General features: G+C 48.4%; 2 long non-coding RNA genes across 4 annotated transcripts; one reads left to right on the top strand and one right to left on the bottom strand.

Annotated features, from left to right (window-relative positions):
• Positions 1-1,572: 1,572 nt before the first annotated feature.
• Positions 1,573-15,742, bottom strand: LOC114210242 (uncharacterized). Of its 3 annotated transcripts, none has more exons than XR_015767103.1 (3): positions 9,938-15,742; positions 6,100-7,984; positions 1,573-4,992 (listed from the first exon to the last, which is right to left on the bottom strand). It is a non-coding gene; the product is annotated as an uncharacterized LOC114210242 (long non-coding RNA). The 3 variants fall into 3 exon arrangements; XR_015767104.1 differs by having other exon boundaries at positions 6,100-11,632; positions 13,265-15,742; XR_015767102.1 differs by having other exon boundaries at positions 6,100-10,241; positions 11,031-15,741.
• Positions 15,266-18,336, top strand: LOC148162224 (uncharacterized). Its single transcript, XR_015767105.1, has 2 exons — positions 15,266-15,343; positions 17,625-18,336. It is a non-coding gene; the product is annotated as an uncharacterized LOC148162224 (long non-coding RNA).
• The last annotated feature ends 2,813 nt before the right edge of the window (positions 18,337-21,149 follow it).

The following is a 21,149-nucleotide window of genomic DNA, read 5'->3' as shown; positions in this document are numbered from 1 at the left end:
CTCTGCAGCTTGCAGACCAGCCCCCCAGTCTCAGGCTGGCCTTCCACCCCCACTGGTGGTACCTGTGCTTGGCCGCCCAGTTTCTCAGGGTCTTCCTCTGTGCGTCTTGGAGTGGTTGGTCCTACGGTCCTCACGGGTCACCCTGCAGCCTCCTCACCCCGGCCCCCTGGCCTACGGGGACTGCAGTGTTTCCCTCAGCCCTCCCTCACCGCTTGTGCAGATGGGGTGACGTGCAGCTGTCCCTCCATGCCCCGAGGGAGACAGGGCAGTCAGTGGGCCAGGGCCTTCTTCCTTTTACCCGACTCCTCCCCCTGTGCTCTGAGCCCTCCTGGGGGCTCCTCTGCCCACAGGCATGGCCTTGCACATCTTTTCCAGCTCATACCCTTGTTTACCACCCCCAAGACCATCCCTCCTAAGAGCATATGGAGCCTCAGTGGCCGGCCTCTCAGGTGGGTGTCCATGGGTGGGATGGAGAGAGAAAGGACACCCCAGGGGGTGATGCCTCAAATGATCAATTTTCCTCAACACGCACACACACACACACACACACACACAATTTAAGAATCCAAAAAAGAAATAATGATCACAGGGATGAAAGGTACAGCGTAGGAAATGTAATCAATAATATTGTGATAATTTTGTTGACACATGGTGACAGATGGCAGCGATACTTATCATGGTGAGCATTTCATGATGTATATGATCGTCAAATCATTACGTTGTACACCTAAAAAAATAAATAATAAGGGCATAGCTGATCTAAAAAGGCTTCTCAGAGGGAAAGGATGCTAGGTCTTAAAAGGCAGGCCGTGTCAGTAGTCCTAGAGCAAAGTGAATCTCCTTACCTATGACCTGGGCCGTTTTACTTCAATACCCACAGCAACTGAATTTTCTTATCTGAGGAATTAAGGGTTTGGGGGTCTTACTAGTAATCCGCTCACAGATTTAAAGAAACAAACACCAGGGTGCCTGCCGGGCTATGCTCTACGTCCCAAAGATGTCCCAAAGATGTCGCTGCTGGGCTACGGCTACGGCTCCTGCACTGGCCACCCCCCTCTTCTCAGGCTAGGAGGAGGGGTCCCGCCAGAGTTAAAGAACAGGCTCTGCGGTTGGCTTCTCCTTAACTTAAAGCGAGCTGGGAATAGATGAGCCTTGAGTGACGCTCAGTCGGTTGGGTGTCTGCCTTCCAATCGGATCCTGATCCCAGGGTCTCTGGGCTTCCTGCTCAGTGGGGAGTCTGCTTCTCCCTCTCCCTTTGCCCCTCCCCCCTACTTGTGTGCTCTCTCATACTCTCTGAAATAAATACATACAATAGTAAAAAAAAACCACCATGGGGTGCCTGGGTGGCTCAGTTGGTTGAGCGTCTGACTCTTGGTTTCAGGGTGGTGAGACGGAGCCTGCACCCCCCCCACCCCCGTGGGACGCCTTGCTCAGCGTGGAGCCTGCTTGAGATTCTCTCCCTCCCCCTCCACCCCGCCCCCTCCCCCTCCACCCCTCCCCCTCCCCTGCTCATGCGCACTCTCTCTCTTTCTCTAAAATAAATCTAAAAATCTGAAATAAATAAATCCTCCCTGAGCCCCTCACTTACTTTCACAGCAGACCCTCCTGAAGCGAGCCAGAGTGCCCAAAACAATAGTGGATAGTCCACTTTTAACAGTGAAGGCCCTGCCCGTGCCCCCATCCCGTCTGCACCGCCTGACCTGCCTCCCTGACCTTCCGCATGGGGTGCCACGCTCCACAGTCCCTTCCTTCCCCTCAAGTCTGGGTGATTCACTCCGGGGTGGTCCATAAAAGACTTGCAATGACAGAAACACATCACACTGCAGTAACATTTTATGGGGAATGGGAATGAGAAGTACAAACAGACTTATTAGGATTTCTCAGAAAGGGCTAAAATCACTTGCATTCAGGTCCGCCTGGATACACTTGTAAGTGTGATGTAACAGTTTTATTTCTTAAATGCCAATACAGGCAATAAACTGGACGTTACATCGCTTTGCAACCAGGCGAACCTGTGACAAAAATGTTGCGAAGATAAAAATGTTAAGAGGAAACATGGTTTTGAAAAATTCCTTTAGTGGGACCTGGAGCAAGCAGGTTTGCAGACCACTGGTCTGGAAGGAGGACGAGACCGGCTCCGGTGGCCCTGGCAGAGATGTCGCTGCTGGGCTACGGCTCCGGAGTCCCGCACTGGCCGTCCCCCTCTTCTCGGGCCAGGAGGAGGGGTCCCGCCGGAGTTAAAGAACAGACTCTACGGTTGGCTTCTCCTTGACTTGAAGCGAGCTGGGAATAGATGAGCCTTGAGTGACGCTCAAGGTTTCACTCGGCGGCCGGTCTTCTCAAAGGCAATTTCAGAGGAGACCACTAGAGGGCAGGAAAAGCCTCGCAATGCCTGCTTGGCTCGGGGGGACGAGGTGAAGGTTAAGTCTCCCAGGCCTGGAGGCCCAGATAACTTCCCCAAAAGACCCTGCTCAGGCTTTCCCATCGCCCTGCTCTAGAACTTTCCTAATATTGGTTAGTTGCCTCATCCGCTACCAAAGGAAGTCTAAATGTCACAATTTCCCAGCGTTTTCAAGCCTTTTAATGCAGATTTCCCCCAAAGAGCCCCGGGGGTTCCTCCCAGAGTCCTATCTTCCTCAGTCAACGTTTGCAGATGTCCGTGGTGACCCGGCCACAGCAGTGTGGTCAGTGTCGGGAGGACCACACAGAGGTGTTCCTAAGTGTACTTGCATGTACATGGAAGCGTATATTCATCCCTCCAGAGTCCAGGTTCCCAGTGCATCTAAGTGGAGGATGACACAGAATTCCAGAAAATGCAGGCACTATGCAAGTAAGACCCGGTCCTCACTCAGCGAGTATGTATCTAGTTGCTTAGGAGATATTAATGCCAGGTAGTGAGAAATGACTGGTTCAAATATTAACGACTTTAGAGAAGAGAGCTCAGTAAGGATCCTCCAGGAAGAAGCTTTCATCTGATGAATGTAAATGCGAAAGGAGACTCCTTCCTCACGATAATCTTATGAAGTAGAATTTATTGTGCCCATTGCATGAGTCAGGAAGCTGAGGCCCAAAGTGACATAACTTCTCAAAGGTCAGTCAGCAACAATCAGAGCAGAACCCACCTCCGGATCTGGTTTGCTCTATAGGCCACACTCAACACATCCTTCCCACCTCCCTTTTTACAGAACATTTTAAGTAGAAATTAGAGATTTATTTTTACTGTATTTTTTAATTTAAAAAAATTTTATGGTATTTTACTTTTATTTCTTTGTGTTTAACACGTTTACATTTAGAAAACTGGAAAGTCAAGGTTAAGTACATGAAAAAGAAATCACCATAAAGCTCATTATTTAGCAATCATCCCATTAATACGTTGATATCTTATCCCAGAAATGTAAACTCACATACACACACAAAATCGTGTTATGTATATTTTGTAAATTGTATACAACAAAAAATGGGATCCTGCTTAATATACGTTTTGGTATTTTTATTTTCCATTTAAATAAATGTGCATATGAACATCACTTTTAATGGCTGCAAAAGTATTATATTCTATGAATGGATAGTTAACTCTCACAAACTCTCTTATTGACAAACATTTAGAATGTTTCTTTTTTCTTTTTTTTTTGCTATGGTAAATAACACTTAATAAGCAACTTTGTACTTATGTCAAAGTGTCCTTATTCACTTCTCTAGAATAAGACTCAATATTATTCAAAATGTTAAAGCTTTTGATATATACTGCCATCTGCCTTCCAGAAGTTTGTACCAATTTATACTCCCACCAGCAGGACTGTTTGAGAACACCTACTGCCAGCATTTTTATTCTTGGATAGTTCTTTTTTCTTTTCGTCTTTGCCAGACACATGAACATCGAGGGGGGGTTGTTTATTAAAGCTTACATTCTCTTAGTTGTTTGACTTTTTAAAATGTATATTCATCATTGTAAATCCTTTTATCAATTGCCGCTACAAGTTTGGTTTTTTTTTTTTTTTTGATTGGAACAATCTTATTGACTTATAAGTGCCCTATATGTATATATTTTTTAAAGATTTTATTTATTTGACAGAGACACAGCGAGAGAGGGAACACAAGCCGGGGGAGTGGGAGAGGGAGAAGCAGGCTTCCCGCCGAGCAGGGAGCCCGGTGCGGGGCTCGATCCCAGGACCCTGGGATCATGACCTGAGCTGAAGGCAGACGCTTAACGACTGAGCCACCCAGGTGCCCCATGTCCTATATATTTTTAAGTTAACTAGCCTTTTGTCCCATATATTGCAAATAATGCATCCCAGGGCTTTTGGGGTTTGGGATTTCTTTACCTTACAGCAGGCTTTAATCTATATGTAGTGGGAGAGGAAGAAGCGGGCTCCCTGCTAAGCAGAGAGTCCAACACGGGGCTCCATCCCAGGATCCTGAGATCATGACCTAAGCCAAAGGCAGACGCTTAAACGACCAAGCCACCCAGGTGCCCCGCATCCCACAGCTTCTTACAGTTTTGTGTTGATGTGATGTTGACATCCCTCCCACTGAGAAGTAGGGCCTATGTTCCCTCCCTTTGAATCTAAGGGGGCCTGTGACTAGAGCGGGGCTACGTGTCATATCTCAGGCTAGGCCATGCAAGATAAAATAGCTTCCCCGGTCCCATTGGATTCTCTCTCTAGGAGCCCAGCTTCCACGACGTGAGAAAGCCCAGGCCACACAGGGAGGCCACGTGTAGGTGTCTGGCCTGGTAGCCCCTGCTGAGGCTCCAGCCTACAGCAGGCGTCGACCACCAGATATTCAGGAGAGGAGACGTCCCAGGTGACTCCAGTGCATGCCGCTAACAGCAACCCCACGGGCACAGCCTGGTGATCCTAACCAACCTGTGTTGTCAGTTTCAGCCCCGTTTTAAATCAGAGCCTCTGAGGCTGGGATCAGGCATCTGTATTCCTTTGGGCTCTTCACAAGTGATTCCAACGTGCAGCAAGGGGAGAATCACTGAAAAAGTTTCTGGGGGGAAAAGAAAGAACCTTATGAGGTGTTGATAGGGATCTAGTTGCATCCATAGATCAATGTGGGAAGAATCACCATCTTTTTTGTTCTTTAAAGATTTATTTATTTATTTATCTGGGGGGGGGGCGGCAAAGGGAGAGAGTCTCAAGCAGACTCCCGGCTGAGCGAGGAGCCCATGTGGGGCTCAATCTCACGACCCTAAGATCATGACCTGAGCCGAAACCAAGAGTCGGACGCTCAATAGACTGAGCCACCCAGGCGCCGTGAGAATCACCATCTTAACACTGAGGCTTGCAATACACCAACATTGAATGTCTCTCCATTTAAGAAAAACTACAGTTCCTGAGCAATTATTACACTCTGGTCCTTAGCCTAATTCATGTATATAATCATATTTTTACTGATGTGTCATCTGAGCCCAGAGAAAGTTAAGACACTTCCAAAGACCACACAGCTAGCAGGCCAGAATTCTGAGCTTGATCTGACTAATGCTATTTCTGCTTCTATCTGTTGCCTCTTCTCACTATGAAGGAGGTGGACAGCCCCCAGCCATTTCTGGTTTAGGGCAATCAATTGCCTTTAAAAAGAGATGAAGGACTGGTAAAAACAAAAAGGAGATCGGGTTATCTAGAGTAACACAGAAATATGTCCAAAACGCACAGATAAGTGAATAAGGAAGTCACAGAACACTGCGTATCCTACTACCTATTTGGAACAATCAAGCATATGTATTCGCACATAGGGAATGCCTGGAAGGAGACACAAGAAATTCTTCACAGTGGCTCAAGGTGGGGGATGGTGGGGTGGTGGTGGTGGTAGCGGGGCTAGTGAGAAGGATTTTAACTTTCCATTGTAGACTATTCTCCACTGTCTTTAGAGTGCTTTATTGTAAGCATGCATTACCTTTACAATTAAAAGAATTTCTAGTTTTGAGAGATGGGGAAAGATTGTCCCCACATTGCCAATCGCAGAACCTTGAAAATGGGAAGCTACTTGGTTCCTGTTCACCACTGTGGTGACTATGGAGTAACTCCCTTCTATTGAGGGTCACGGGTACGGGCTGTGCCTGGCAGGGGTGGGGGCGGGGAAGGCAGGTGCACACACCTGTGGGAACAGACCTGTCCCTGTCTCGCCCCGTGCTCCTCCAACAGGCTGGCTGGGAGTGTCGCTGTAGCTGCTGCCCGCAGGATGGGGCTGTGGGTTGTCCCCCTGGTGTGCACAGGCTACTGACCCCATCTCCAGAGCTACTCATCCATGGCTAGAGAGGGCCTTGCAGCAGTTCCTGTCCATGGACGAGGGTACCATGTGGAAGTGACAAAGAGGAAGCTGTGGCCATACCAGCCAGCGGCTCTTGGGAGGACCACCTGCTCCTTGCCCTTTGGGGATGAAGTGCTCCTGCAAATGGCTCAGCAGGACAGGCGATGCTCCCTAGTGCTGCCTCGGGGGTCCCTGGAGACCCGGGAGTGGGTGAGACCTTCCACCCTGGCTCTCCTTCTCCCTTCTGTCATCACCCGCAGCCAATAGCCTTCCGCACCCCCACTGCACCCAACAACCTGCCCTCCCTGGGGCACTTCTCACATGGCACTGCAATGACGTATTTCTGTGTCTACTTCCAACACTGGCCTGCGAGTGTTTCGAAGGCAAGAACTCTGTCTTGCTCCTCTTTGCTTTCCTGATGCCTGGAATCATGCGGGTAAATAACAGGGACGTAACAGGCACACCTTAAGTATTGGATGGATGGATGGATGGATGCATGGATGGATGGATGGACGGACAGACGGATGCATGGATAGAGCTAATGCAAAGGAAGCTGACATATTCCCACCCAAAATAAGTGTGTCTCCAGCCCAAACTCTCTCCGCTGCCTAGGTGTGACCCCACACACCAGCCTGCTGCACAGTGAGTGTGGGCTGGAGAGGTGTGTCTTGCGCTGCACACACAACACACCCCAGCAGACACTGGGTGTCTGTCCTCACTGCCCTCCTGAGTGTCCGAAAAGAGAGCAGCCTTACGAAAGCTGGTTTGCAGAGCCCCAGGTGACACAGGTCCTCCGTGAGCCCTGTTGGCCACTATTTACCAGGTGTCACTAAATGGGAAACAGATAGGCCACAGGTCCAGGCTGTGCCCGCCCAGGGCCGGGGCAGTCCGCCGTGGTGCTGGCAGGCTCCCGAATCACATCTGCATCATCACACGACAGAGCTACGTAGATCGAGTGCAACGGATGTCCTGAAACAAGGCCTGGGGTGAGCCTCAGGAGTCGAGAACACGGCTTTGGTGACCGAGCCTGGTGAGGGAACAGCGTGGCCCCCGCCTGTTCACCGAGGGGATGATTTGGCCAGACCATGTTGGTTCTCAATGCTCATGGGAACCTCCCAAATATAATCTGAAACTGGCTCACATACACGGAGGTCAGGGGGAGGCCAAAGAAAGAGGTAGCCCTCTCCAGGTTGGTGGGTGAGAGGTGTTAGTTTGTTTTTTATTTATTAATTTGAGAAAGCGAAAGCACAAGCCGGGGGAGAGGCAGGCAGAGGGAGAAGCAGGCTCCCCTCTGAGCAAGCAGCAGGATGTGGGACTTGATCCCAGGACCCTGGGATCATGACCTGAGTGGAAGGCAGCCGTTTAACCGACTGAGCCACCCAGGCATCCCTGGCGGCAGGTTTAATACGCAAAGGGAACTTACATACAAGACTCATCCGGATCCCTGGATCAAATGGATCAAATGGATCCCTACACCTGTTCGCCAGATCTTAGTAGTTTATATAGAGAGAGGCCTTAAGTGGATTCAGTCGAGTAGACCGTGCAGTTGTTCTCAGCACCACATCATTATCTGGAGGCTGTGTCCTTGGGGTAGCCTCTAGGAGCAGGAGAGGTTAACGAGACCCACATTCCAAGGACAGGGAGGGGCTGAGAAGCCTCTGGGTTCGGCTCCTGGATCAACTGGCAGTCACGTCTTTTGGAAGACTTTCCCCAGAAGGCAGGCACCTTATACCTAAGCAAAGTATAAGCAGATGGGGGTGCTCATCGCACATGAGACTTTCTTCCCAGAGGTAAGCTGACGTGTTATTTTAGGACAAATGATTCTATTTAATGAATATAAATATTTTATACTTCCCCTCTTTCCAAAGAGAAACCAAGACAGCTGCCCCTATCTTAAGGGAAGTGGGGTTTTGTAGCTTAAGGAGTTCTGTGTTCTGGAAGGCTTCAGGCTTCACTGAAAGGCTTTGTAGCCATTTGCATATGAGGTTCCTGTGACGCTGGCTTGAAAGGGAAAGTGGGAAATAAAGTAGCCTTAAGCCAAGCAAACTGTCTCAGGGGGAACTTAGGGTGCCCGAGGAGCTGGGGAGGAAATGGTTACTGTGGGCATCTCTCCTCATTGGGTCCCAGGGTCCTGGGGGGAAGGTCAGATCACTGAACTGCCCCCTTTCAGAGGCCAGAAGCTGGCCACCCTGTGGAGACTCCATATTCTAGCAGTGTTTTCACCTGGGTTTAACCATCATCCCCGCCACGAGCTTGATTACTCCTTTAATATTTTTATTTCCATGGCTCTTCCTGCCATTGACATACCCTGGTGATAAACTGAGGAATAATTCCTCTATTTTGAAAAGCTAGAAGTTGTTGGTCACCCATTTCATTTTTTATAGTGTTTACTTGCACATCTGGAGTTTAAGCTAAGATAAAACCTCCGCTCCCCAGGGCAGTGTATCATCAGCTCATTATTAACAAGTACTCTGAACATGTAGAAGAATCAGGAATTTTAGCATGGGGTTAGTTAGTGATTAGTGTCCCTCTGCCGTATTCTTTTCATATTATTCATTCACTACTCAAAGATCCACTCTGTGCTTATATATTACTGGCAAAAACCTCGTGGCTATTTTCTAAAAATTCTTTCGACTGAGCTATAATTGACAGATAACATATTAGTTTCAGGTGTCCACCATCATGATTTGACATTTGTATACATTGCAAATGGATCACCACACTAAAACTAGACAACATGCATCACCATATAGAGTTACATATTTTCTCCCTCGTGATGGAAACTTGTAAGCTCTTTTAGCAACTTTTTTAAAAATATATTTTATTTATTTGAGAGAGAGAGAGAAAGAGCATGAGAGGGGAGAGGGTCAGAGGGAGAAGCAGGCTCCCTGCTGAGCTGGGAGCCCGATGTGGGACTCGATCCCAGGACTCCGGGATCATGACCTGAGCCGAAGGCAGTCGCTTAACCAACTGAACCACCCCAGCGTCCCTCTTTTAGCAACTTTCAAACATGCAATATAGTATCGTTAATGATATAGTCAAGGTGGAGCCACCCAGGCGCCCCTCTTTTAGCAACTTTCAAACATGCAATATAGTATCGTTAATGATATAGTCAGCGTGATGAGCCCAGGACTTACTTTTTTTTTTATTTTGTAAGTGGAAGTTTGCCCCTTTTGGAGTTACTTAAACTCCCAATAAACTGTATTGTTTGCCTTACGAGAATATTAGAAGGCATCCACATGCCTGGCTGTGCTTAGCTGGAGGAACATAACACACCTGTAACTTTACTCTCCCTACCGGTGCTCACAGTGGAGAGCCTCAGCTGACATCAAACACACCCCTAAGCTGGGAGCGCAACACGACAAGGAAGGCTGTTCTCGAAGCTGGATGTGGCCTCTGCCAGTACTGAGAATATCCATCCCTGGGACGACTGCACTTCGCGATCGCATTCCAGGGAGGCGGTCTGTCCAGCAACCATGTGTCCTCGTTTATAACTGACCACAGGAAGGCCGCTGGGAGACGGCCGGGCCCATGGTGCGCCCTCAGTGAATGTTAACTTGTTAACCTGACACACAAGCTTATCTTTGCAAAATTGCTGACGGATTGCCGTCTTCTGCTGCCTGCCTTAACCAGGGTTTTGTCCACAATACTCCTCTGTTTGGGAGCCGCTCTCAGTGACCATTACCTGCGTCTAGAGGGCAGTAGCAACACACCAGCTCAAACCTGAGCAGGTCCAAGAAGAGGACAGTGGGCAGCATAGCAAGAGAAGGTGAGCCAAGCCCACGCTACTGATCGCAGGGGCCCTGGGTCATGGAATTTCCGGATGGCCCATTGACACGGCGGGGCCAAGCCCAGCTGAAGAGAAGGAGCTTGGCGTAGGACTGAGGCTTCATCTGGTCGCAGAGGGCGTGGAGTCTCCGCCTGGTCATGTTGCAACGCAGTCTTGGGCAAGGCGCACCGTGCACACCGTGATGCAAAGCATCGCCTTCCTGAAACGACAAACAGGGCAGGAATTCTCTGCAGACAGAAAGCGGAACTGAAGCTCGTGTCACTTCGGGTGAGAGTCCAGCCCACGAGGCCCCCCTCCCCGGCCTTGGTGCGCCTCTGCGTGTTACCAAATTAGTCCTGGCCACAAGGCAACCCCACAGCTGGTGTGAACCCAGGCTCTCAGGAAAGTGCGCTGGCCTGGTGCCCTCTTAAGCCACGTCAGTGACCTTTTTGCCCTCGACACAAATCATAAGTTTTGTAAGCAGACCTCACCCATAATTTGAAAAACATCATTCTCCGGTCTCGGGCCCGATTTTCCAATTTATGATACTTTTCCTTTAGCCTCAGCGTCGCTTCTTTTTTCAGACCTCAACTGTGCAGAGACCCATTCTCAACGCCCCTCGGCCCCTCACGTTTTGGTCTTGGCCCCTCACCACGTTCCCCCTGTCAAGGCCTCCTTGTCCTCCATTAGCCCCAGAGCACGTGTGTGTGTGTGTGTGTGTGTGTGTGTGTGCGCACGTGCGTGCGCATTTCCCCCATGAGGTAGAAGCCGGTAGATGGGACAACGTTCATTCATTCAATCAACAAATATTGGTTAGAAACTTCTATGCATGTGGTCAAGGGCCAGAGCAGTGAAAAAAATACCCCGGTCTTCCTGGTGGGGGACGGACCAGCAGCCATTGCTAAGAATAGCAGCATGTTGAGGCCCCCTCTCTAAAACCCCAAAGAGGCAAAGCGTGCCTCAGGCTGATCCAGCTACCCACACACACCTATCCTAAGAGAGGGCTCACCTTCCATTCAGTGCCCAAGGCCTCAGGCTTCATCTAGGGAAACATTACAGAAGCATTGTTTCTTCCACCGGTATTGGAATTTTGTGAGGGTAGAATCTCTGACAGTCTCCACCTCTGCCTGCAGGAGGTTTTCTTTTAAGGGGAGGTTATGAGGAGAGAGGATGCATTTTTTTTCTAGGCCTTGACAGTCTGGAACTGAGGACAGCCGCTTTCCTACAGTAGCCAGGCTGGCTCCAAGACTCGTGGCAGCCGGGGAGTGGCGGGTAGGCCTCGGTGTTCACTACTGTGGAAATCAGAGGAAAGCGGATCTGGGGGCAGGGATGGGAAGAAGCTGGAAGGTACTTCACGTAGGCAGTGGTGGACGCAAGCCGTGCCGGTTACGGTGGGAAGAGCAGGTACGCAGGGGTCACAGGACCACCAGCAAACGACATTCCTTGAGTGCTGAGAGGTCAGGCACTTGTCACTGTCGTAGAGATCGCACAGCGAGGCGGCCCCATGTCAGTCCTCCTTTTGCACATCTCCCACTGTGTGTCCCCTCCTGAGTTACTTAGCCTCTCTGTGCCTCCTTTCACTCATCCGGAAAACACTTTTAATGATACCTCCTTTAGGGGATTGTAGAGATAATGTTTGGGAGGGAAGGGACACATTGAAGGCATTTCATTAATAATTCCCCTCATGATTACCACACAATACCCATAGCAAGTCTGGGAAGTTTAGTCCCTAGCAGAAATTTTAGAGATCTTCTAGTTCAGTGGTTCTCAAACTTTAGCCTGGATCAGCACTACCCAAAGGACACATTAAAATGCAGGTTTCTGGGCTCTACCCCTCAGAGGTTCTGACTCAGTATGTCCAGGTGGAGCCTGAGAATGTGCATTTCTAATAAGTCCCAGGAGATCCTGTTGCTCTTGGTCTGGGAACCACACTTGGAGAACCACTGTGCTAGCTTACATTATTGATTTTAGAGATAAGAGTCCTGAGGCTCAGAGTGTGTGCTCCTTGCCCCTGGTCAATAGAATCTAGGCCTCCCAGCTCCTGTCCAGGCCAAGGTTGGAGACAGGAGAGCCAAGGGCCAGGTACCCAGGGAGTGCCAGAATGCAAGAAGTCAGACCCCAGGCAAAGGGCTCCAGGATGGATCCAAGGTTCTAGCAAGAGGAATGAGCTTGACAGGGAGCAAGAGAAGGGAACAAGCCTCAGTACAGGCCTGAGCCACAACAGCCCAAGTCCCTGGGCTCGGGGAAGTGGGTGTGAGGGTGTGGGTGTGTGAGTGGAGCAACAACTACACAGGTGGTGTGGGTGGGGATGGAAGATGAGTGTGTGGATGAGTGTGTGAGAGTGTGAGTATGTGAGTCTGTGTGTGTGTGAGAGAGAGAGTGTATTCATCTATGTGGATGATTGTGTGAGTGAGTGTGAGTCTGTGTGTGTGATTTGTGGGAGTGAGCAAGAGCATGTGTGAGTGTGTTTGAGATGAGTGTGAGCATGTCTGGGTCGATGAGTATACAAGGGTATGTGATTTGTGTGTGTATAAGTGTGTGAGGATGTATGTGTGAGTGTGTTGTTTGAATACATGAGTCTGGATGGTGTATAAGTATGTGAGTCTGTGTGTGTGTGTGTGTGTGTGTGTATGAGTGTGTGAGAATGTTTCTATGTGAGTTTCTATGTGAGTGTGAGAGTTGGTGAATGTGTGTGAGTGGGTGTATTAGCCTGCTTGGGCTACCACAAAGTACCACAGATCGAGTAGCTTAAACTATACAAGTAAATTTTCTCACAGATCTGGAGGCTAGAGGTCTGAGATCAAGGTGTTGACCATGTAGGGGAGGAAATATTTTCCTTCTACCCGTCTAGGTTCTTCACTGATCCAATAAGTTGACATAAGATAGATTAACAGGGGGAAATCAAATTTAATTTTGTACATGCAGGAGCCACATAAAAATATGAGAGCCTAAGGCAGTCAGGCAACCGAGACTTTTGTGCCATCCTAAGCTAAGGAGCAGATAGAGGCCTGGGGCTTCAAGGGGGAGGGAGGTGATCCACGACACAGTCCACAAGAAGAGCGGATGCTTGTCGAGCCTTGCAGGTTCGTCTTTCAGATAAGAAAGTTATCTCTGGCCATTGCTGTCATTCTATGCCAGGCCCCCATTTAAATTCTTCTAGGCAATTAAGAGAGAGAGAAAAATTTTTCTCTGAACGTTCTGTGTCTTGACTGCCTTAAGCTCAAAATAATCAAAAAGCAGTACCTTCTGGGGTTGCATAGTCTCCCCTTCAGCAGGTTTGGCTTCTTCTAAGGCCTCTCTCCATGGCTTAAAGATGGCTGTCTTCCCTGTGTCTTCACATGGTCGTCCCTCTGTGTGTCTGTGTCCTAATCTCATTTTATTGTAAGGACACCAGTTATAGTGGATTAGTACCCACTCTAATGACCTCATTTAACCTTAAATACCTCTTTTAAAGATCCTGTGTCCAAACATAGTCACATTCTGAGGTACTGGGAGTTAAGACTTCAACATAGGAATATCAGGGAGACAGAGTTGAGCCCGTGACAGTGTGTGTGTGTGTGTGTACATGTGCACCTTACAGAAAGTTCCAGAGGACACCCTGATCAGCAGCTGCCTGTCCTTCAGGAGCACTGGCGTGTAAGAAATCTGGCTTTCTTTCCTGCCTCTTCCTGGGCTTGTGAGTTTATGGGGGAGGCTGATGAGCTCTGACCTGCCACAGGTTTACACGGTTCTTGTCGGGATTTGAGATGAACTCCTCCTAAGTTCGTGCAGTGTTCACCTGCATTAGGCAATGCCTTCCCCCAAGCGCTGCCCCGTGACAGCCTCGCCCTCACAAGCCCACCCTCACTGATGTTCCCTGCACAGAAGAAGAGCAGTTTGAGAAGCACGGCTTCCCTCCAAGGATGGTGCCGGTTCTCCCCAAACCAGCCTCCTCTAGCTTGCCTGTCTTCAGGGAGTGCTCCTCATGTGCGGTCATCCTTTGCTTGTCTCCGAGGCCAGATCCCATGATTTTCAAAGCTAGAAAAGATGTTTTTAAGACTCCTTCTACTTAGTTAAGCTTGTTCTTTCATAGTGAAAGAACTGTTTGTGGGCCTGAAGGGGGATGTGGCAATAATTAATTTCAGGCCTTATGAAAGGCATGTTTTCCATTTGGAACGGATTATTACCTAATAGACTGTCCTTTATAGGAACTGAACAAAGACTCGCTGACACAATCCCAACTGTTGGCTGTTCTCAGGACAGCTGGACAATTATTTTGCTTCTGGGTGCAGCACACACAAAAGAAGGAACCTGAGTACACATGGACGTTTCGTTTGAACTGGAGAAGTGCTGAGCAATGAGCCACCAATAAAAGGTCTCGAGGGGACTCTGGGGCCGCAGGGTTGTCACAAGGGTGGACGCACAGGCTGCAGGCCAGCAAAGTCACAGGGCAGTAAGCAGGGGGACTAGCTTACTAGCCCCACTCCATCATTGGGCCCACTCCGTCACTGGCACTCACTAAATGTTTGTTGACCAAATGACTGGTTGAGTACTGAAAAATTTGAAGAAAAGGGAGGAATAGAGAAAGCCGGGGGCACTGGAGCGATGTGATTACAGGCTTCCTTCTGGAAGGGTCACAGCAGTGGTGACGTTACCTTTGAAAAAAGCTTTTAGTCAGGACACATGTCCGTCTGCTTAAAATTACTTATTGAGCGCCCATTGTATGCAGAACACTAGAAGGGAAACGAAAGAGATGTTCTTAAGAATTTTGATCTCCTGCTTCTATCCTATATTTAAAAAACCATAATTGCGGGGCGCCTGGGTGGCTCAGTCGTTGGGTGTCTGCCTTCGGCTCAGGTCATGATCCCAGGGTCCTGGGATCGAGCCCCACGTCGGGCTCTCTGCTCAGCGGGAAGCCTGCTTCTCCCGCTCCCACTCCCACTGCTTGTGATCCCTCTCTCGCTGCCTCTCTCTGTCTCTCTCTCTGTCAAAATAAATAAATAAAATCTTAAAAAAAAAAAGTAGATAAAAAACCATAATTGCAACCCTAGACATGAATTAGCGTTCTCCCGAGAAACAGAACCAATAGGACATTAATAAGTTCACAGAAAGAGATTTTTTCCCCAGCTTTACTGAGATGCAATTGACATACAACATTGTGTAAGTTTAAGATGTGCAACATGTCAATGTTTGAGAAAGAGGTTTATTCTGAGGAACTAGCTCAGCAATTTTGGAGGCTGAGAAGTCCCACAGTGGGCTGTCTGCAAGCTGGAGACCCAGGAAAGCCCACGGGGTCCATCTCAGTCCAAACCCGAAGGCCTGAGATCCAGGGGAGACAATGGTGTAAGTACCAGTCCAAGTCTGAAGGCCTGAGAGCCAGGAGCACTGACGGCCAAGGGAAGGAGAAGATGAATGTCCCCGTTCGAGAGGAGAGAGACAATTCACCCTTCCTTTGCTTTCCTGTTCTGTTTAAGCCCTTGTGCTTTGGTGAAGCGATCTTTACTCAGTCTACTGATTTAAATGCTAATCTCTTTCAGAAAGATCTTCAGAGACACCCCCTGAATAATGTTTAACCAGTCCTCTGTTCATCCCTTAGCCCATCAGACTGACATACAAAATTAATCATCACAAGGGGCGCCTGGGTGGCTCAGTCGTTAAGCGTCTGCCTTCGGCTCATGTCATGATCCCAGGGTCCTGGGATCGAGCCCCGCATCAGGCTCCCTGCTCAGCGGGGAGTCTGCTTCTCCCTCTCCCTCTCCCTCTGCCCCCTCCCCCCACTCATGTTCTCTCTCTTCTCAAATAAATAAAATAAAATCTTAAAAAAAATTTACCATCGCAAGACAGAAGGAAAAAGACTGGATGGGAAATAGAAAAATAATATCGTTGATTGTATTGAGGTCATTGGGAATATGGCTAACTTCATTTTCTCGTCCTGACTTTCTCTGTTATTTTTTGGCTTTTACCATCAAAATAGATTTTTTAAAGTGTGTGAAATGTCTGCTGTTGTGATCACTGCAGTCAATTGGGACCAGGGGTGCCCTCCCTGCACCCCCTAGAGGGAGGATGGGAGCTCAGTAATAGAGCGGGGAAGACCCCAGCAGGGCAAATCCCAGCCATTCTGGGGACAGAATTGGCCTCTCTGTGGGGCCACATCTGCACAGAGTGTCCTCTATGCATTTTGCCCCAATAACCTGAAAATCTGGCTTCATTTTTTACTCCTCTCTACCATACTTTTCCACGCATTCATTCATTCATTCAGCAGATCTTTGTTAAGCAACACTCTATGAACAATGAGCTACACCAGGCCCTGGGCATAACAGACTGAGAATCAGGCCCTGGGCACTTGGCTCTGGCTTATAGAAGAAGTAGATATTTAAACAAATTTGGGAACAGGAACAACAATGTGATATCAGAGCTTAGGGTTGGGAACCTGAGCTGCAAGACAGGGAGGCTTCATGGAGGAGGTGATGCATTTGAGGTGAGTCTCAAAGAAAATTACAAGATAAATAGTCCCAAAGACTTTCTGTGAGGAAGGAACTATGCCAGAGAGGCATGGAGGACTCAGTTCTCATTACCCTCATGGGGGGTAATATATGTTGTTTATAGCAAGGGGCTATGAGGCCATGAGCCTGGATCCGAGGATGCAAGAGGGGAGGGCACATAAAGTAGGCATAGTCAGACTTTGCAGGGCCTCGTCTGCCCTGCAAAGGAGTATGGACTTATCCTACAGGCAATGGGTTGCTTGGGTCTAAAAGCAGAGTGAGGACATAGTAATTGGCTATTTAGCAAGAGAATTCTGGGGGCCATTAGAAGGGTAGGGAAGCTAGATCACGGGCTAGAAGAGCAGAGAGAAGGCTGGTGGTGGAGGGGTGATGAAGGTCTGATCTGAGGACCCAGCGGTGGGTGTTGACAAGCTACTGCATTACTGTGACTTTCCCATCAGTCAGGGGGGAGGGGGAGGGGAGAAGCCAGCGGGTCCAGGCCATCTCCCCTAGTGTGAACATGCCCCCGATGCCAGGATACCCCCTTAGGTCCTCAAGGACCCCTCTGTTTGTGCTGCTGACACTGTTCCTACAGGGTCCTAGGCTGCCTTCCTGCCCTTGTGTCTGGAATGCATCCTCCAAGGCTCAGGGTTGGGCTCACCTCCTCTGTGAAGCCCACCCGGGAGAGCGCTCTCCCGCCTCCGATTGCCATGGCATCGATCTCCACACTCCTCCGTCCTGGTTTTGCACTGATAGTTACACGTTCTGAATATGGGTCACATCTCAAAGTACAGATCAAGCTCTTTGCGGCAAAGATGACATGATTTAAAGCCTTTCTGGGCCTCAAGGTGCTGGCGCAGTCTGCTGGCCTAATAGCAGTAGATGATTGAGTGATTGGTGGATTGTCACCTGTCACTCTGCTGTCCTCAGTGTTATTTGTGGAGGGATGGGTGGGGGTGGGGGTGGCGGGTGGTTCAGTTGTGAGAACAGGCCCTGGGCAGGAAGCCAGAAGCTTCAGCCACTTACCGTAAATTCACCACCTCGGGCCACTTAACCTCTCTGGACTTATTTCCTCACCAGTGAAAAAACAAAGATAGATCTGTAATCGTTAACTCCTTTTCCCCTTTATTATTTTTTTTTAGAGATTTTCTTTATTTACTTGAGAGAGCGTGAAAGTGAGAGAGCACAAGCAGGGGAAGCAGCAGAGGCAGAGGGAGAAGCAGACTCCCCGCCGAGCCGGAAGCCCGATGTGGGGCTCGATCCCAAGACCCTGGGACCATGACCTGAGCCGAAGGCAGACGCTTAACCGACTGAGCCCCCCAGGCGCCGCATCGTTTTCCCCTTTAATTGACAACAGAATCCGCTTTCAAATGTGGGCCTTTTACAGACAAGAGGTAGAAGTGAACCTGCTTTGCACCAAACCGTCATCTCCCTCTCCCTCCCTCCACCTCCTCTCTCTCTCGGATCTGCAGCAGACTTAGAAAGACAGTTGCTAAACTCCCAGACGGGGTGATTTCTTCAAAGGCAAATCTGCAAGATTCAGAGGCTCCAGGCTCCAGGATGGGCACAAGTGACCTGCTGGATGGCTCTAGGTCTACGCATGGCTCACGTCTATTAGGCTATGGCTGGTCTAGGCTGAGGCCTAGCCCGCGCTAACTAATTATAGAGAAGCAGTTACTGCAAAATTTCCCGAGGAAACCAAAGCTAGGGGTTTGGTTTCCACTTAGATTGAGCAACTTCCTTCCAGGGCACTCAGGCTCCTCAACAAAGCGTTCTCTTTCAACATAAGGCAAGTCCAGTAAGACACAAGGGTTGTGATTGTATGTTTGACCTAAATATATATATGCACTTTCAGGAGGAAGCTGGGCCCATGGTTACTCTCTCTGGTGGGGATGTTTACCTAAGTTTGATTGTCTACCTTAAAAATCTTAAGAACCTGGGCTAGGCTGAGGTCATAGTTCATGGGCAAGGAGGAGGCAAGGGACAGTGAAGGATATAACGTCAGATTTAAACTAATGAGTGTTATATCAAATCCCAGAGGACATTTCACACTTCACTGGCAGCCACCTAAAAATAATTTAAACCCTGAAGCACTGAAGCAGTCCAAGCCTTTCATGACCTGAAGCCTCTTTTCAAAGTTGTGTCTCCTCTGCAGGATATCTGAGCCCCTTGTTTCCCCACCCGCCCAGGCTCTAGCCTCCCCCCACCCTCGCCAGCCCCCAGCACACTGGGCAGGACCCTCCACCAGCCTGGCCTTGAGGAGGAACAGAAAACCCTTAGCTAAGTTGGTCGCCTCTAAAGGGTCCAGATTCCTGGGTTTGCTTTCTTCTGACCTGTTCCTAGTTATGTTTGGACTCGTTTTGGTTGATGGGCTACAAGGGCTAATTTCAGGTTTCCCCTTTCTGTGGATAACTTGATCCCAAATTTTTCAAACACCACTACCCATTGGTTATCACTTTTGCCAAACCTTGACTTCCAGGTTGCTGATGCATTTCCAGGCTGCTCATTCATTCTCTGTCTCTCTCTGTCTCCTGTTTCTGTCTCTGTCTGTCTGACTGACTCTCTCTCTCTCTGTATATATTCAGTCTCCACAAATAACTTCCAACTTCAGCTTTTTCTATCCCCAAAGGAACAACTGTCGTCAAAGATAGCCTGCTGAACTCTATCTGCCTTTAAACAGCAGAGTTCCTGTTCTCTTCTCTCTGGGGGTTGTCACAGGGACTCATGGGAACTGTACCATCTCCAACAGAAATGCCCCGTGGAGTCATGATGGTTAGCATGGACAGGCCGAGGGCAGTGCTATTGTACACATGTTTATGGGGGATTCAGACCAAAAGACCCCTGGGTGGTGTGATGGTGCGTGTGTATTTATCTAGAGAGAGAGACAGACAGACAGACAGAGATGGCGATAGAATCAAGCATTCTTACCAAGGGGCTTCTGTCAGTATAGACAGGACCCAAAAGTGAATGAGCTGTTCGCTTATAGGCTAGACAAAATATCGTCTCCCTTTGGGATTCCCTGTAGGTGATGGCACTTCTGGCTATGGATACTTACCGCGCAATCCAGGAAGGGCCTAGGAAGCGAAGGTGGTCAGAAGAACTCCAGAGTGCTCTGCAGTGGTTTCTAGTCATCCAGTGGACGTCCATCCTGCTCTATGTGGATTTTGCACATAACAGTTTCCCTGTCTCAAAGCTTCCGTCCCCTCTGTGGTTACTCATTTCTGTCTAATTACTCTCAGTCACCCATACAATTTAGGAGCAACTACCTTATGGGCCCCAGGTCCAGAAAGTTCTGCATGATGATATGTTTATTATGTCCCAAGCACCTTTTTGAGCCCTTAACATCCTCTACCTCATTTAACTCTACAAGTAAGTGCTTTTATAACCCTCATCTTTTTTTTTTTAAGTAAACTCTACACCCAATGTGAGGCTTGAACTCATGACCCCAAGATCAAGAGTCACATGCTCTATCAACTGAACAGTCAGGCGCCTCACGTAAACCTCATTTTTAAAAAACACTTTCGGCAACTGAGGCTAGTAGCTTGCCCATGGCCACCCCATCAACAATGTGATGAATGTGAGATTTGAAGTCAGGTGTCTTAGCTGTAATCCCCACATGCCAACAGTAAACAGTTCTTGGAGCCAACCTTCCCAGGCTTCAATCCCAGCTCTTCAACATACTAGCTGTGAATCTTGGGTGAGTTTCCCCACCTGCAAAATGGGGCACTAATAATAAATAATACCTACAATCAGATGGTTGAGATGGCCATGACTGAGAGGTATAATGTGCCTGCTCATCATTACGTTTCTTATGCTACACCGGCTTCCGTGTTTAAATCACTGACTTTAACGCTAAGACAGATTTACAAACTTTTTATTTTGAAAACATATCAACCTTATAGAAAACCTGCAAGAAAAGTACAATGAACTCTATACATCCTTCAGGTCCTCTGATTATTAATATTTTGCCACCTTTTAAAATCTTTTTTTTCCTTCTGTGTACATGCTATCATTACTGACATTTTTGTGAAACCAGATGGTTTCATCTGAGAAGTGAATTGCAGTGTTTTGCCCCTTGTTTCTAGGAATTAGGCATATATATATATATATTTGCCTCAAAAAGGCCCAAATTCCTGGGTTCACTTTCTTCTGGCCTGTTCCTAGTTATGTTTGGACTAGTTTTGGTTGATGGGCCACAAGAGCTAGTTTCAGGTTTCAGTTTCAGGATATATATATAAAGTGACTATACACACACACACATATATAAAGTGACTATACAATTGTCATACTCAGGAAATTTAGCATTAATACAACACATGATCTACTATAGAGCCCATATTCAAATTTCACCAGTTAACCCAATACTGTCCTTTAGAGAAATTGCTTTTCCCCGTTCCAGGAGCCAACCCAGAATCACACGTTGTTTGCAGTTACCATGTCACACTTGTCTCCTTTAACCTGGGATAGCTCTTCAGTCTTGCTTTGTGTCTCGAGGGCTTTGAGAATGCCCCTCGTTTGGGCCTGTCTGATTTGTTCCTTGTGATTAGGTTCAGATGATGCACTTTGGGCAGAACTGCTACATAAATGTTACCTTCTTAATGTATCACGCCAAGAGGCACATGATGTTAGTTTTAATTTGTGGGAAGATACTGGGAGACTATAAATAT

This window comes from Eumetopias jubatus, unplaced genomic scaffold, assembly GCF_037043125.1.
Source record: "Eumetopias jubatus isolate StellerSeaLion01/CBP00866 unplaced genomic scaffold, mEumJub1_p1.0 scaffold_17, whole genome shotgun sequence".
NCBI lineage: Eukaryota > Metazoa > Chordata > Mammalia > Carnivora > Otariidae > Eumetopias > Eumetopias jubatus.
The sequence above is the reverse complement of the archived record's forward strand: the minus strand, read 5'-3'. Positions and strand labels throughout refer to the sequence as shown.